This window comes from Apodemus sylvaticus, chromosome X (genome assembly GCF_947179515.1).
Source record: "Apodemus sylvaticus chromosome X, mApoSyl1.1, whole genome shotgun sequence".
NCBI classification, from domain to species: Eukaryota; Metazoa; Chordata; class Mammalia; order Rodentia; family Muridae; genus Apodemus; species Apodemus sylvaticus.
Window position 1 is genome coordinate 143,991,976 of NC_067495.1, and position 5,640 is coordinate 143,997,615.

General features: G+C 37.7%; 1 pseudogene; it reads left to right on the top strand.

Annotated features, from left to right (window-relative positions):
• Positions 1–674: 674 nt before the first annotated feature.
• Positions 675–2,686, top strand: LOC127674721 (ATP-dependent RNA helicase DDX18-like; annotated as a pseudogene).
• Positions 2,687–5,640: the final 2,954 nt, after the last annotated feature.

The following is a 5,640-nucleotide window of genomic DNA, read 5'->3' on the forward strand; positions in this document are numbered from 1 at the left end:
ATCACTTATGATTTCCAAATTACAGTCTACCTTCTGAGATTTTCTGTTTACATTCCTTCTGTTGGTCTTCAGGGCTTCAGCCTCCCCCCCAATACCTGATCATGCTCCCCTCACCCCCCAGTCCCCTTTTCCATTCAGGTCCATCCCTCGCCTTCTTGTAATTGTTTTCTTCTCCCTCCCAAGTGGGATTCAGGTGCCCTTACTTGGGCCCTTCAGCTTGTTAGCCTTAGTGAGTACATACCACGCTATTAAAAACAAGGACATCATGAGTTTTGTGGGCAAATGGATAAAACTAGAATATATCATCCTGAGTGAGGTAACTCAGACCCAAAAGAACATGCATGGTATGTACTCACTAATAAGTGGACATTAGCCAAAATAAGTTACAGATACTGTCCACAGAAGTCAAAAAGGTCAACAAGCAGAAAACAAGTGTTGATGATTATATTTAAAATGTTCATAAATGTAGAATTATTATGTCTATGTTGCCCTATTTAATATTGGCTACTTAATAAAGTGACATTATCTCTAGGTCATAAGTAAAGATATGTTACTCTAAACAGTTACATAATTATATATCCTACCATTTTGTTCATTCACTTTTCAAGTTTTGTTATCAATAAAAAACTAAATCTAGGGGAGTCCAGCAATAGACTTCCAACTTGCAACTGCACATGTGCATCTGTTGCTCAGTGCAGAGGGATGGGCAGCTGAGCAACACGTTTCCGTTACAGTTGAAACTCCTGCTCAAGAAGATCTAGAAGTAGAATGCAAAGCTGCTGCAGCCGAACCTGAAGTTGCAAGAAGCATCAAACAAAAGCCTGTCACAACCTCAAAATGAAGATGTGCCTAAAGAAACAGGAAAAGCTGGAAAAACTAGAAAGGCCCTGAAACATTCTGTACCTATAGGCTCATCAGAAGCACAAAGTAGAGATATGTCTTAGGAGACTGTGGAAAACGCCAAAGTTAAAAAGTCACCCTAAAAACTTGCCACTTTGACTAAAGGAGAAGCAGCAGCAATGACTGATTCAGAACTAAAGAAGAAAAAAAGGAAAATGGTGATACCAAAAAAAGCAAAAAAAAAATCTCAAGAAAGCACTAAGGCTAGTGAGGACCCACAAGTTGGTGTGAAGAAGGCAAATGTGTAGCAAGGTGCCCAGCCTGCCCCTAAGACTGACTGATAGGTACTTTTGAGGACACTTCATTTGTTTCCTTTTCTAATCTCATCAGTGAGAATACCCTGAAGACCTTCAAAGAAATGGGCTTCAAGTGCATGACAGAGAGCCAGCATAGAAGTATCAGGCCACTTCTGGAAGGCAAGGATCTTCTGACAGCTGCGAAAACCAGCAGTGGCAAAGTCCTCCTTGCTTTCCTCATCTATATGATCATTGAGCTCATTGTCAAATTGAAGTTCATGCCCAGGAATGGTACAGGAGTCCTGCTTCTCTGTCCTACCAGAGAACTAGCCATGCAGAACTTTTGTGATCTTAAGGAGCTGATGACGCACCACGTTCACATATATGGGCTGATCGTTGGTGGCAGTAACAGATCTGCTGAAGTGCAGACACTTCTCAATGGGGTCAACATCATCTTGGCCACCCCAGGCCCGCTCCTAGACTGCATGCAGAACACACCAGGATTTGTGTACAAGAACCTACAATGTCTGGTTATTGATGAGGCTGACCATATCTTGGATGTTGCATTTGAAGAAGAGTTAAAGCAAATCATTAAACTTTTGCCAGCACATAGACAAACCATGCTCTTTTCTGCCATGCAAATTCAAAAGTTGAAGACTTGACAAGAATTTCTCTGAGAAAAGTGCCATTGTATGTGGGTGTTGACAAAGATAAATGTGTTGCCACAGTGGACGGCCTCGAGCAGGAATATTTTGTTTGTCCGTCTGAAAAGAGTTCCTTCTGCTATTGACATTCTTTAAGAAGAACCTGAAGGAGAAAGTGGTGGTCTTCTTTTCATCTTGTACATCTGTGAAATACCACTATGAGCTGCTGAGCTATATCGACCTTCTTGTCTTGGCCATCCATGGAAAGCAAAAGCAAAATATCGAACAACCACATTCTTCCAATTCTGCAAAGCAGATTCGAGAATACTGCTGTGTGCTGATGTGGCAGGCAGAGGGCTGGACATCCCTGAGGTGGACTGGATTGTTCACTACAACCCTCCCGATGACCCCAAGGAATACATTCATCATTTCTGTAGAAGAGTCAGGGGCCTGAATGGAAGAGGACGTGCCCTGCTCATCCTGAGCCCTGAAGAGTTGGGCTTCCTTCCTTACTTGAAACAGTCCAAGGTTCCCTTGAATCAGTTTGATTTTTCCTGGTCTAAAGTTTCTGATATCCAGTTTCAGCTGGAAAACCTGATAGAAAAGAAGCACTTTCTGCACAGGTCTGCCCAGGAAGCACACAAATCCTACATATGAGCATATGATTCCCGCTCCCTCAAGCAGATCTTCAATGTGAACAACTTAAATTTGCCTCAGGTTGCTCTGTCTTTTGGTTTTAAGGTCCCTCCTTTTGTTGATCTGAATGTGAGCAGCTATGATGGCAAGCTTAAAAAGAGAGGCGGGGGTGGAAGATTCGGCTACCAGGATACAAAGAAAGTGGAGAAGTCCAAGATCTTTAAACACATCAGTAAGAAGCCAGCAGATCACATGCGGTTCTCTCACTGAAGCCATCTGCCTTCTGCCCGAACTGACTTTGCCCAACTTTCCTTCCTCCCCAGTTCCCTCTGAAAAGGAACTTTTTTATCATGTTTAGGATCTTTTTGTCTTTACTATGATGATGTTTTATTTTTAAATACTTCCATAAAGCAAATTATATCAATGTAAAAAAATAAAAAATAAAAAACGTCTAGGTCTGCCTCATACCAAGCCCAATATACAATAGCTCACCAGTCAAACATTTAATGAATATGTGAATTACATAAATGTATAATTAATATGTAAAGTCTGGATGCCTTTGTAAACTTTTTCCTTCTTTCCCTCAGAAATGTTCATTTTGCAAGCGAAGTTGAATTTACAGATCTAAATAAGTCTCAGTTATCTGAAAAAAAGGGGGAGATTATAATAGATTATATGACTAGGACAGATGTAATTGCAGGAATTCATATTTTTATTTTCATTTTGTTTACTAAAATTTTTCTTTCACTGTGTTTACATGGGCTGTATTTTATCAACTACACATTTTGAAGAACTCAAAATACCATCATATACTTATAGTATATGTACATGTATTTATATATCATGTATTTATATATGTTATACAGTATATATATATATGTTTATATAGTATATATTGTATGTATGTTTATATTTAGTTTATGTGCATGCATTTATATACTATGTCTATGTATGTGTATGAGACTCATATTTTCATAGAACTACCTTTTTGTTATTTCTTCCTTATTTTTAATGTCTATTTTACTTTCAATTATAATTTATTTTTCTTGTGTTTTTTAGATATTTGCTTTATTTACATTTCAAATGGTATTACCCTTTCCTCATTACCCTGCTGAAAACCCCTATCCCATCCCCCCTTCCCTGATCACTACCCCCAATCCCTCCCCTGATCACTACACTCCCCCCCCAATTTCCTGACTTGCATTCACCTGTTCTGAGGAATCGAGCCTTCACAGGACCAATGGCCTCTCCTCTCATTGATGTCTGAATTGAACATCCTCTGATACATATGTAGCTGGAGCCGTGAGTCCCTCCATGTGTACTCTTTGGTTGGTGGTTTACTTCCTGGGAGCTCTGGGGGGTCTGGTTGGTTGATATTGTTGTTCCTCCTATGGGGATGCAAACCCCTTCAGCTCCTTGGGTCCTTTCTTTAGCTTCTCCATTGGGGACTCTATGCTCAGTCTATTGGATGGTTGTGAGCCATGGATATTTTGATCCACCTTCCAATAAGGATCAAAGTATCAACACTTTGGTCTTCCTTCTTCTTGAGCTTCATGTGGTCTGTGAGTTGTATCTTTGGTTTTTCTTGTGTTTTTTTCAATTTACTGCTGATATGATACAAGTTTTTAAACTTATATCGCATATCACACACACACATGCACACATATATATGTGTGTGTATATATATGATATGTTTTTCATTAAAGACATGCAGGATTTTATTGTAATTTGTTTTCATTTTTAAAAATTTTGTAATTATTCCCAAATAAAGAGCAACATTTGTTATGTTTATTCATATTATAAGGCAGAAATTTATAAAAGACAGTATAATATTAAGATCATAAATATTGAAGGATTGATTAAAATCATGTAAAGGCATCTGAAGTTTTAGAACTAGCATTCAGAGCATCTTTACCATACAGTATAGTATCTACATATTGACTTTGTATTTGGTTTAAGCCTACTATACTATATTCTAGTACCTGAGAAGGAATATTGAGAGACAAAATGCTATGTAAAGTATTAGATTATATCTGGTTGACTTTTATGCCTTAGGCTCATAAGACAAGTCAACTGAAATCATTTTACTCTGGGTTGAAATTATAAAATGCTAGCTAAGAATAAATGTAGACAGGAGAGAAATCAAACTTGCTTCTTGATTGAAGAATATCTTTAAGTGTATGCTCTCATTTTTAAAAACTGCATTAGTTACTTGTGTTTCATGTGATAGAATCTCTTGCCTTCTATATGCTTCATATATCTTCTCTGATCGCTACTCAAACTGTTTTACATTCTATTCATATTTGTGTATGTGAGTGGTAAATGTACACATATTTGTATGTCAGCATGTGGGTGTGTACTTATTTGTATACAGATTCATGTGTGCGCCCACATGTGCAAAGCAATAAGCACATGCATGGGAAGACCCAAGGTTGACATGAGAATTCATCTATTTGGCTAACCTTGCTAACTAGCTTGAACTGGGGTATTTCATTTCTCTGTCTCTTGAGGGTTGGAGGTGCAGGTGGGAGTCAGGCTATCTCAGCTGTTATGCAGTTTCTGAGGATGCAAAATCTGATCCCTACTCTTGTACAGAATATGTCTCATCTATTAAGCCATCTCCTAGGTCCCCATTCCCTCCTACTTTCAAGTACATCTTTTCAAAACAGGATGTTGTTGATAGTTTTGTTGTTGAATACTAAGTGTTAGAGATTTTTCTCTTTAATTGGTTCACATGAATATAATACACTTTGTGCGTGGTAATTGCATATGCATGGTAAACATTGAGTACAATCATAGTTGTGTTTTAATTACTTGCTTGCTTTGTTTGTGTGCATTTTGGAGTTTTTTGAAACACATGAATTCTCTCAAGTTAGTAACTGGGAATCAGTTAGAAATCACGGCTTGCTAAATACCATTTATTTCATCCTCCTGTGATGATACCTTACCTTGGTGTCATTGAGAGTGGGTAACATAAAGTCAATTAAGTGACAGAAATAAAATCATCTACTCTTCTCAATTTCTCCATCCTCACATCATTTATTTGCCTGTTTCAATTCATCATCTTCTTTTGACAACATAATCAATGAATTATCAAGATGTCTATGCAAGATTCTTTTTATTTCAAATATTTATCTAACATGTGAAATATGAGTTTAAATTGTGTCAATACCTTGACTTTTGTTTTATTTATCTTGGATTACATAAGAGGAATTTGATACTTT